Source organism: Acomys russatus, chromosome 5 (assembly GCF_903995435.1).
Source record: "Acomys russatus chromosome 5, mAcoRus1.1, whole genome shotgun sequence".
NCBI classification, from domain to species: Eukaryota; Metazoa; Chordata; class Mammalia; order Rodentia; family Muridae; genus Acomys; species Acomys russatus.
The window spans coordinates 30204985-30217863 of NC_067141.1; positions in this window are offsets into that span (position 1 = coordinate 30204985).

The following is a 12879-nucleotide window of genomic DNA, read 5'->3' on the forward strand; positions in this document are numbered from 1 at the left end:
TGCTCCTTCATTTTTTTCCCCTCCCTCCTCCACTTCCTTTTCCCACCTCCAGGTCATAGTGCCTCTTTCTCTCTCTCTCTCTCTTCCCTTTCTCCTCCCTTCACTGCCCCCATCTAGCTCTCCCCCCCCCCCCCCGCATCCCTCTCTCTACTTTTCTCCACCATACTTTTACATTGGCACAAATTCGGCTATTCAGCTCCAACTTTAGATGTCCTTACAAGTCCTGCTTGTCTGAGTCATATTTGCAAATTCATAAGAATGTAATTCAACAGACCAATCCTGGAGTCAGATGCCTTTTAGTTGTGTCTAAGGAGAGGCAGGTGCATTGGAATAAGAATACTGCAGATGCCATGGGAGAGTGGGCAGTCAGAGCTCAGAAACAGCCCCGTGGTTCCTGGCTGGTATAAAGCGCTATCTATCACACAGTTTCTAAGTGCAGCCTCACTGAGCAATATGTCTATTGCAGATCCTTGCAGCACTCTGATGGAGTCTTCTTATGAAAGGACAAAGGCACTTTGCATGGATGAAGATACCTCACACACTTTTATAAAGTTGTGTTTATCTGGAGAGGAATGTGGCTTGTAAAAGACTGTCTTCTGCACACAGCTTTTGCCTGTGCCCTCTACCAACCCTGAGGCAAAATGATAATCATAATAATAACAGCCTTTTCTCTTGTCAAAAAAGAGCAAACCTATCTCACAAGTGTCACTAAACATCATTGACTTTGCCAGGACTCTACCGGCAGACAGTGAAGATGCCTCCAGCATATACTGCAGAGTGAAAAACGCTGAGCAGGCATTTGCGTTCTCCTTCAGCCCATCCTTGGAAAACAGCCACCAATCCTTCTCCACCTCTCCGCTCTCTTCCCCTCAGTGACCTCTCAAGTCTCCTCCATTGGCTAAAAATTCAGGTAGCTATAAGTTTACAAATATGATTCAGAAACTCAAAAGTCCTGTTACAAATGAAATTTCTGTTAGAATTCATCAACTGTTACTTGAATACCCTGGAAGGAGGCAGGTAGGCAGACACACACACACACATTCAACACACACACACACACACACACATACACACTCACACAAACCACCAAAGAATTCAAAAAAATAATAAGGAGGGGCTGGAGAGATGGCTCCATGGTTAAGAGCATCCATTGCTCTTTCAGAGGAGCAAAGTACAGTTCACAGCACCCATGGGTGGCTCACAGTCTTCCGTAACTCCAGATTCAGAGAAGCTGACACCCTCTTTCAGCCTCTTAGAGCACCAGGTATGCACATGGAATACATCCATACACACAGGAAAAACATCCATACACATTAAAAAATAAATAAAAGCAAATTAGCAGACTGGGCCTGGTGGAGCACACCTTTGTTCCTGGCTCTTGGGAGGCAGAGATAGGTGGATCTCTATGAGTCTGAAGCCAATTTGATCTACAAAGAGAGTTCCAGGCCATCCACAGCTACACACAGTGAAACCTGTCTCAAAAAGTAAAACCTGGACATTCATCTGAAGACTGGGAGGCCAGTGGGTGAACCAGCCAGTCAGCACAGGGACAAAGGACAAGCGAGGCTGCTTGTGTGCAGTGTCTTCAACAGCAGAGCCAAGTGTTTGACATGAGACTAGGGACTTAACACATACGCCACTGAAGAAGAAAAATATAAGAAATTTAAGAATTAAAGCAGAAGACTTTAAAATGCCATTACCTAAAAGGAATGTGACCACTTACCTAGTTAAGCCAACAAAATCAATAAACAATTAAAAATAATGAAAGAGTCATACACGGATATTGGATTGAAAAAAATCAAATTATCAAAATAGCAATAGCAACAAGTTGAAGCTACTGTCTAAAAACATAGTTTTGAAAATTCATTTACTACTCAGAACAGTACCCAAAGCTCAGTGCTATCTAGGTGATTAAGGGTACCCAAGCCATCCAGAGAGAAAAACTTTAAGAGTTCTTTCTGATCGTAAATACAATGTCAGTAGATGGAAAACATTTCATACTCATCTTTGGAATGACTTCCTCCTGAAATTTAATGTACTATAATCAGAATTTTACTTGGGATTATTTTTAGGAACTCAGAAACTTTTATGCTAAATTTTAAATTTTACTTTGAAGAATAAGAAACCAAGATCATCACATCAATTTTCAGCAGACATGTAAAAAAGCAGCCAGGTGTCCAGATGTTGTGGCTTCTACACTCATTACCCCAGCGCTGGGAGGAGGAGGGAGGGAGGAGCAGGGGAAGCAGAGGCAAGCTGAGTTTCCAGACCAGGCTGGGCCAAGGAGTTCAAGGCCACCCCTGAGCTATACCTGCCTCAACAAAGCTAAACAAAAAATAAAAAGACGGTACTAAAGGTTTTCTTTCATTGTTTTTAAGTATGTGGATGTCTATGTGTGGGTATGTGAATATAAGTGTGGAAGCCCATGGGAGCTGAAATGATGACTCTCCTGGAGCTGGACGTACAAGGTCATGAGCCACCTGATATAGGTGCTGGGAACCAAACTTGGGTCTCTGGAAAAGCAGCAAGAGCTCTTACCACAAAGCTAGCTCTCCAGTCCCACCTCCACTCTCTTTTAAGACCTGGGACAAGGTCAGTGTCTGGCTTATCTTAAGGATAGGTAGATAGATAGATAGATAGGTAGATAGATAGATAGATAGATAGATAGATAGATAGATAGATAGATAGATATTTAAAGTTACTTTGGATCCATGTGGTGGTGGTGCACACCATTTATCCCAGCACTTAGGAGACAGAGGCAGGTGGATTTCTGGGAGTTCACAGCCAGCCTGGTCTACATAGTGAGTTCCAAAACAGCCAAGGATACCTAGAGAGACCCTGTCTCAAAACAATTAAATTAAAATAAAAGAGTTATTGATTCAGATGTCTGTAGTGAAAAATAAAAGCACTATTAAGAGTGTCACATTGTGCCAGGCAGTGGTGGCCCAGGCCTTTAATCCCAGCACTCAGGAAGCAGAGGCAGGTGGATCGATGTGAGTTCAAGGCCAGCCTGGTCTACAAAACAAGTCCAGGACAGCCAAGGTGACACAGAGAACCCCTGTCTCGAAAAACCAAAATAAATAAATAGATAAATAAAGGAGTGTCGTATTGTGCCAGACATGGTGGCAAATACCTGTAAGCCTAGCACTCAGGAAGCAAAGACACAGGAGACTTAGTTCAAGGGCTCCTGGGCTGTTAGCAAGGCTATCTCAAGATAAAAAAGAGGGAAAGAGGGGGACCAAAGAAGAGAGAAGGTATAAAAAGGAAGAGAAAGTGTGGGGGATATGGGAGGAGATGTGCTGTGGTGGCAGATGTGATGACACCCACCTGCAATCCCAGTGCTCCCGAAGCTGATGCAGGAAGCCTGGAAGTTCGCTGGTGGCACAAACTATAATCCCGGTGCTCAGGAGGTAGAGTCAGGAGGACCAGAACTTCAAGACCATCACTGGCTACACAGCAAGTTCAAGGCCATCATGGGCTACGTGAGACCCTGCCTCAAATAAAAGAGACCCCAGGACTCCAGTACAACATGAGCAAAGAAAAGGAAAATTTCCTTCCAGACAAGGAGTCCACGAAGCTAACCATACAATGTCTACGATGTCACTGTACCCACCAGCACACCACCAAGCAGTCAGACAGCAAGCTCCAACTGGGAAGGCACCCAGATTCCCTAGTTTCAAAACAAATTACTTCCCACTTTCTTCCTAGCCAAGTTAAACGCAAGTATTAGAAAGCCAGACAAAGCTGAGAGCTCACAGGAATAAGAGCCTTGTAACCCCACATAGTCCACGTGCATGGCTAGTGGGAGTCATGTCATCGTTCTAGAAAGCAATAGGCAGTCACTCTTTCACTCGCACACACATACAGAGAGACAGACCGACAAGTGGTAGCTACAGGGTCATTCGCCGCCATGTGTTTGAAGTTTGTGGGTACAAGCGGTCATCTAAATACCCATCATTAGCAGTGTTTGGGTAAAACGTACCGCACAATGCAGCCACAAACAAACACACGTGGTCTTGGAAAACAGCTTTAAAACAGTGCTGAGCAAAATGAGAAGAGAGAGTGGTGTGTGTTCTGTCACCAAAGGCCGTTTGAGTGCATTAAACTAACCGCGCACATGATGATACACGATGTGCGGAACCATGCAAAGGAAAGCATGAGCGTTTGATTCAACTGTTGACTTAGCAGGGCAAGAACTGAGCACTGGGCATCACACCGAGGCAAAATAAACATGAAAGTGTGCAGGAGACCACTGCACTGGGTACTGAGATGATGAACTCAGCACATGGGGGGTCAAAAATAAAAAACAGACCATGAAAGTAGAAAACAGGCTTAAAATCAAGGCAGCAGCCAAGGATTCTTCCCCTCTCCGAAGCAGAGTCAAACATCTGGGAACCAAGAGAAAAAAAAAGGAATACTGGGGGAGGGGACAGGAATCCCTCCCCTCCAGGCCAGGTCCTGCTTAAAAGAGCAGTTTGTCACCTCATACCTGGGCCAGCTTTGTCTCAGAAGTCAGGCACATGATCTGTTTTTCTCATCCATTTCTGGGCTTTTCTGTAATTTGTATCTGGAGAGCTCAGAGCTGGTAAGGCTAACACACCAGGAAGATCATAGGAGTTGCTGACATTGGCCCCATCCTTCCTTCCTTGCCCCTCTTGGGCTGGAAGGAGCCAGTATTGATGGCCTTGGAGAGGTCAAGTGATGGAGGATGGCCACAACCTATAGTCCAGAACAGAATCCAGGGCTCCTTGTCCCTGTGAGAACCTGACTTTCACTTCAGGAAGGACCCGAGGGTAGAAACTATGAGGAGCCCTAGCAGTGACCAAGACCCAGGTGAGGGCCTCATTGCCCGCGCACGCCTATCTGGAGTCAATGCCACATCTCTCCTTGTTCTTTGCCCAGCCCATGCGGAAAGGGCTTTCTAGTTCCTCTGAGACAAAATTCACTAACTGGTTTTACAGGCCAGGAGCTCTTGTCCAGATGGATGCCACCATGCTCCAGGCCAAGCCTGTACTTCTAATGTTCCTGTCTAGCCAATCCCTCCCAGACAGTCAACCCTGCCTCCCATCCCAACCCAGGAAGAACCGGGAGCCACTGTCCTGCAAGCCAGGGCCTAAACTAATGTCAGGTGAGTGAGACACTACGCCTGAACTCAATTCTCTGCATCATTCTAATCCTAGCCCAAATAGGCCATTGGTTAAAAGTTTCTTACTTTATCATAGTTTCGAACATTCATTTTCATGTTTTAATAGTGCATTAAAATACCTGTGGTGCTTGCTTTCTGTCCCTCAGTTTACTCTGCTCTCAATCCTTCCTTGCACACACACACACACACACACACACACACACACACACTTTTCTGCAGGTCAAGGACATTCAAGAACTTCTGTTTACTTGCGTGTGTGTGTGTGTGTGTGTGTGTGTGTGTTTGCGTGTGTGTGTGTGTGTGTGTGTGTGTCCATGATCATGTATTTGAGTGGAGGCAAGCATGTGCCCAGAGCTTAAGAGCACTGACTGCTCTTCCAGAGGTCCTGAGTTCAATTCCCAGCAACCACATGGTGGCTCACATCTATAATGTAATCTGATGCCTCTTCTGGCCTGCAGGTGTGCATGCAGGCAGAGCACTGTATACATAATAATAAATACATCATTTTTTTTTCTAGACAGGGTTTCTCTGTGTAGCCTTGGCTGCCCTGTCTGCCTCCCAAGTGCTGGGATTAAAGGCATGTGCCACCACCTCCCAACCATCTTTTTTTTTTTTTTTTTAAATAATAATAAAATGAAGCCGTTGGAGGTTGCACATACCTTTAGAAAAAAAAGAGAAAGAAAAAGAAAAGAGGACAAGCCTGGGTACCAATCCTCCACCTTGTTTGAGGCAGAATCTCTTGTTCAGCACTGTGTAAGCCAGCCTGGCTGGCCTTCAAGCTTCCAGGGGTTTTCCTGCCTCCATGTCCCATCTCCCCATAGGAGCACTGGGATTACAGATGTGCACTGCTGACTCTGGATTTTTACAGATGTTCTGGGGATTCAAACTCAGATCTTCACACTTGAGTGACCATCACTTTCCCCATTGGGTCCTCTCCCGAGTCCCCAAGGACTTCTGTAATCTAGGCTCTAATGGGGTCTCTAGGACTCTGTCTACATGGCTCACTCCAACCCTTTGTAAAAACTCTATCCTAATCTTCATCTGTAGAAACTTGACAGTGTGGGGCTGGAGAGAGAGCTCAGCACCTGAGCGCATGGGCTGCTCTTCTACAGCACCAGGATTTCATTCCCAACTCACAACTGCCTGTAATTCCAGTCTGGGGATCTAACGCCCTCTCCTGGCTTCCACAGGCACTTCACGCACAGAGTGCGCCTCATCCGTGCAGACAAAAATCCTCTACACATAAGAGAAACTGAAAGGCGGTAGGGAGAACAGGACAGAAATGTTTTATCTAATTTTTAAGAGAAAGAAACTTGATCTGTTTTTTTGGGGGGTGGACTACCTGTAATTCCAGTCTGGGGATCTAACGCCCTCTCCTGGCTTCACAGGCACTTCATGCACAGAGTGCACCACATCCGTGCAGACAAAATCCTCTACACATAGGAGAAATTTAAAGGCGGTAGGGAGAACAGGACAGAAATGTTTTATCTAATTTTTAAGAGAAAAAAACTTGATCTGTTTTGTTTTTGTTTTTTGGTTGGTTGTGGGGAGTTGTTTTTGTTTTAGTTTGTTTGTTTGGTTTGCTATGGCAAAAGCAACAGTGACAGAAAGTTCTGCAGGCAGACAGTGTTTGACACATCTAAGAACAGCAAACACAGTGGAGGGAGCTGAGGAAGGCAGTCAAAAGGAAGCCGAGGGAGCCCACAGGCCATGCAGGTCGCAACAGAAAGACTTTACCAAGAAAGTCAGGGCCTTGACAGATGTGACTTAACTCACATATTAAAAAAAAACAAAAAACCTTCCAGCCGAGCCAGGCATGGTGGCTCATGCCTTTAGTCCCAGCATTCAGGAAGGCAGAGGCAGTCAGATCTCTGTGAGTTTGAGTCCAGGACAGCCAAGGCTACACAGAAAAACCCTGTCCTGCGGAGAGGAGGGAATCTTCTAGATGCTGTGTTGAGAACAAAGCACAGGGCTTTGGTTAGGGTTAGGGTTAGGGTAAAAAGAAAAGAACAAGAACAAGAAAAAAAGGGTGGGGGCGGAGAGCAAAGCACAGATCAACCTGGGTAGAAGCAAGAAGACAGTGTGGAAGCAACAACTCACACAGGCAAAGGCCGCAGTGGCCACCCTCTGAATGTATTCCAGGGAGAGATAATGGGTTTCCTAATGAATCTGATTTGGGATGTGAGAGAAAGAAGCAAGACAAGACGACTCCAAGACTTTTGTCCCGAGTTTCTGGGAGGACCCGGTCGTCATCTACTGAACGAGACAATGCTGCAGATAGCACAAGTTTAGGGCTTGAGATGAGTCATGTTGGAGATGATTCCAGACGTCCAAATGGAGCCGGCTGGCAGGAACAATGACAGTGATAACCATGATCACAGCTGCACCATGAAGCAAGCTCTGGGTTGGGGTGCAGTTCAGTGGTGGGGTGCTTGCCTAGCAAGAGTAAAGCCCTGAGTTTCATTCCCACCACCATCACAAAGAAGAAGAAGAAGAAGAAGAAGAAGAAGAAGAAGAAGAAGAAGAAGAAGGAGAAGGAGAAGGAGAAGGAGAAGGAGAAGGAGAAGGAGAAGGAGAAGGAGAAGAAGAAGAAGGAGAAGAAGAAGAAGGAGAAGAGAAAAAATAGTTAATAGAAAAAAATTAAAACCACAGTACTCACTCTGAGCCATGAGCTCTCCCAGCACTTCCCATGCCTATATCCTACGATGGGGAGCTGTCACTATCCCCTTTCACAGATGAGGAGATCTGCAACTGCAGTGTTCAGTGGAGAGCCCAGACTGGCCATATAAACATGGAAATCATCAATGTGTAGGTGACATAAATTCACCTGGCAGTGGGTGTGAAGGACCACAGGCTGAGGCCAGATTCTCCAAAGTTTAGAGAGAGGGGAGATAAAGAAGGAACATCAAGAGGGGAGTAAGGGAAAACAGCATGCAAGGAGCCGGAGGAGACACCAGAGAATGGTATAAAAATTGCATGATGCATGGAGCACCATGGGTGATTCTAGTGAGGGTTCAAGAGACAAGGAGGGTAGGGGCCTCATCTCAGGTGTAAATGAGGTCCCACTGGAAACTAAACTAAAGGTCACCCAAATTACACCATGGAAAAGAATGTGGGTACGTCCTTCCGTATTATAAGGCTTTGTGGAACCCAGGTGTGGGAGTATGCACTTTTAATCCCAACATTCCGGAGTCAGAGGCAGGAGGATTTTTGTGAGTTCGAGACCAGCCCAAACTACATAGCAACTTCCAGGAGCGTTAGGACTCTATAAAGAGACCTATCTCAAAAACCAAAGCAAAGCAAAACAAAAACAAAACAAAAATGACTTTGTGGAAAGGTTAAACTTAGAGATACCACCCTAGCTTAATGAGTGGAAATATCACAACAGAACTCTCAGACTGTGCCATGAGTCTTAGGCAGCTTTCCAGTGAAATAAAAAGAAGTGAAAAAATGTAGAAGATTCACAACTTGGTCAGGGCAAAAAGCAAGAAGCATGTTCAGGAGAGATTTTGGGCTAGAGACTAGCACAGATAACAAAAATCGTGGGCTAACTCGTAAGACAACTGAGGAGAAAGGCTTCAGTGATGTCCAGAACTCTTCAAGGCCACCCCTCTCCTCCTGGGCCAAGAGGCCTAAAACTTCCACATTTGTTCAAGGGCTGAAGGCTACTTACTTCTCACAGGTGCACTGCCCAGAGCTGCCTCTGGAACTTAGCTTTCCAGCCAACTGCTCCATCAAACTAGCCTAGGTGAGTCTCTGTACAGAACAAACCTCAGGGTCAGGTACAGGGAGTGCAAGAGCTATGGTGGCTCCCACATAGATTTCACAGGAAAGCTTTGGAGGCCAAGCAGAAGGTTACCAGAAGGTTACCACAGGGTTGATTTGAAGAATGATCAGTGGGGTGATGTCTAGTAGAGCCTTGGGAACGAGGACCCCAGAAAGAGAGCACGTCCAGCCACACCCACCCAGGAAGGCCGCTGACAACAACACACAGTTGCCCCTCCCTAGACAGTTGTGACTTAACCTACCGTCGGCAAAGCCAGAGGAAGGTCAGCCCAGTGCCGAGCCCCTCATACAGTGTGCACAAGATAACAGGCTCAGAGATGCAGGATGCAATGTCTGCCCTGCGGGATTTCAGTCTGGCTTTGAGATTATCGCTCTTTTCTGAGAGCCTATCCTAGTTGCTTCTCGGTTGCTGTGATAAAACCTTGACCATAAGCGACTTAGTGAGGAAAGGGTTTATTTGGCTTACAGCCCATCGCCAAGGGCAGCCAGGGCAGGAACTCAAGGAGGCAGGAACTGAACCAGGGATGGTGGAGGAACGCTGCTTACTGGCTTGCTCCTTCTGACTTGCCCAGACTCCCTTCCTGTACATCCCAGGCCTATCTGCGCAGGCGTGGTACCATCCACAGTGATCCGATGTTGTCTCAAAAAATGAAAATCCCCAGGGCTAGAGAGATGGCTCAGAGATTAAGAGCACTATGTGCTCTTCCAGAGGTCCTGAGTTCAATTCCCAGCAACCACACGTTTATAAATGTGATCTAATGCCCTCTTCTGTCCTGCAGGAGTACATGCAGACAGATCATTGTATACTAAATAAATAAACAGACAAGTAACTAAATAAATATCCCAAACATTTCAATTTTACCAATAAAGACTCACAGGCCAGATGCTGGCGTGAAAACCTGCTAGCTCAGAGAGGCAGAGAAAGCACCCAGCTGACCTTCCTACTCAGCTTACCTCCCAGAGGAAAAACCAAAGAGCTCACCACCTCAGCGGACAGCCCAGAAGCTAAAACATCAAAAGCCAAAGAGCTTGCTAGCTCAGAGCTCCAAAGGCCCTTCTTCTTCTTATCCACACTGTCATAAGCACCCTTCAACTCAGAGTCCCTCCTACTCTTTAATCCCTGTCAGCTGGTTTCTTGCTCTGCCTCTTGACCTAGGGTTAACTTTATTAAATCCTGTGTACAGAAAGGTCTTGGATTAAAGGTGTGTGCTAAGGCTGGCTGAACCACACCTTAATCACCTGTTTACAATAAATGAAAAGTTCTTGGATTAAAGGTGTGTGTTAGGGCTCAACCACACCAAACAAGAAAGAGTGCTTTACAGTTCACAATCTCGGGGTTCACAATGGGACCAAATATTCTGCAGCAATCCAAACCCTTGTGCATCAATTAGCAATCAAGAAAGTGCCCCCCACAGAATGCCAACAAGCCCATCTGGCTGAGGCATTCCTTCACTGAGGCCCCCTATTCCTAGGTGTGTCAAAGGTGACAACCAAAATCAGTCATCGCAGAGTGTACATACTTTGTGTCTGTCCTACCGCTGTGCATTGGAGGTAAATAAGTTGGCTTGGCTTTCCAGGTTCAGAGCTAAAAGGCATTTGCTTGGAGCCTCAAATGGTCTTGAAAGCTGGACTCTTCCATTGATTGCTAGATAAAACAAGGTAAGAAGAGTAACCTATTTGATAAAAAAAAAAATAATTCCCATATTTATAGAAAGAATCTTGGGGATGAGCTGGTTGCTTTTCTCATCACTATGATAAAATATCTGGCAAAACCCACTTGAAGAGAGAAGGGCTTACTCTGGCTCTGCCCAGACTCTTTAGGGTTTTAGGTTTATAAAGGCAAAAACCGCAAGCAGGACTTTCCAAGCCTTGGCGTTCCATGATTGGGTAAGGGAGTTACAGGAGAGCTGGCCTTAAAGTTGGTTGAGGTAGAGGGTTTGGGGGGGCTTGGGCTAAGCCCCAAGGGGAGATTTTTATCTATTTGACATTGTGGTCTTGTCCCGCCTGCACCTGATTGGCTGGGCCCGGGTGCAAGTTTCTGGTGTAGCAGGTGTACTTTTGTGGGTTTTTCAAGAACTTGGGGGAAGAAGAGAGATCACAATGGGGACAAGATGGAGGCCTGGTACAAAATGCTGTCTGTTCAGTCCCACAACAGATCCAGAGAACAGAGCACTGTAGCAGAGAAACCATGGCAGCGAGAGGGTAGGCAGCTCGGCACAGCCACAGTCAGGAAGCAGAGGAAGAAGACTGCTGGTGTTCAGCTAGCTTGGTCCTTTTTCTGCAGTCCAGAAACCCAGCCCAGGGCATGCTGCTGCCCACACCTAGGTAGGCCCTCCCACCCTCCTTAAGCTAATCTAGGTAACTTCTCACTGAAGGTTTGTCTCTAAATCCTGTAAGTGACAACCTTAACCATTTCAGGGGACCTGGGAAGGGTTCCAGTATAGCTTGTTCCTTCCAAAATTCAAGTTGAAATTAACCCCCTTCAAGGAGGGGTCAAAAGGATGAAAACAAACCCACTCTAATGCTTAGAGATGCAAACACTGGGAAGTGAGTGGGATTAGATACTGGTGGGCTGTTGAGATGGCTCAGTGGGTAGAGTTCAATCACCAGGGCTCACAAATCCTACAAGTTGTTGTCAGACCTACACACACACACACACACACACACACACACACACACACACTTTGATTTTAAAATTAAACGAAAGATTAGATGATGTCATCAGTGTGGAGCCCCTCCCCCACGATTTAAAACTGGCATCTTTCTAAGAAAATGGAGACCAATGGGCACACACATCCATGAGATGAGTACTCTGTACCTCTTGTCATGTGATACGCTGGACTGCCGGGGTGGGGGGTGGGGGCAGTGGGGGGATGGGGGAAGGGGGCAGGGGGACACCACCAGATGCAGCCCCTCAACCTTAGATCTCCAGAACCATAAGCCAAAATAAACTTCCTTTCTTTGTACTTCACCAAGTCTGTGGTATTGTGTTACTGACAAAAGAAAATCAACTAAAATAACCTAGCTCTCCACCCCGACATCCCACTTACCTGCCTAAGCTGTTCCTGTTTGCCTACGAGGGGCTCCCTTTCCTTGAACCAGGCTGGGCATGGGGTGGGATTACTCTCAATACTTGTCCTCATCTGGCCCAGGCCCAAAAACCAAGTAGGGTGCGGGTGCAGCTGCAGCTGGAGAGAGGAAGGGCTGCCTCTTAACCCTTAAGAGCCCGGAATCTCAGAAACCACTTTGGAGAGGAACACTAGATGCCACGGATTGGAAGTAAGACTGGGGCCTGGAGGTGTGTGTTTAGAGCTGGCAAACAAAGACTAGACTAGAGCCTGTTGCTTGAGGACAAGGAGACTACAGTCTGTTTGCGAGGGTAACCACCATGCTGAGCTCTGCCGGGAGACCTCAAATCCCTGGCCTCGGGGTCACTGAAAAAACTCTAGGAAGGAAAGCAGGATTGGTCTGAGTCTTCAATTGAGCTAAACAAGGAGGCCACAGGAATCCTGGCACACAAAGAAAGAACATCCTGAGGAGAGCAGGGGAAACAACCCTGAGGTGGGAAGCATCCAGGAAAGGTGGAGGCCTGGGGAGGAAGCCCTTGAAAGGAGGAATTTGGGCCTACAGCTATCCTGTGTCAGAGAAGGAGAGTTTCTCTGTACCTAGTCAGGGGGTGACCCAAGAGTGATCCTCAGCAGCCAGGCCAGTGAAACACTCCACATCAAAAAGACCCTACAGAAAGGAGGGCCCGGTGTCCTGCGCCTGTGATCCAAGCACATGGGAGATAAAAGCCAGGAAGATCAGAAAGCCCAGGTCACCCTTCGCTGCATACGAAGTTCAAGGCTCTCTGGGACCCTGTCTCAAAACAAAAGTAAATACACATTTGACACTGAAAGGCTCTGGTAGGTTCCCACAGGAAAGAAAGCTCTCCTAGTTTCCTGAGT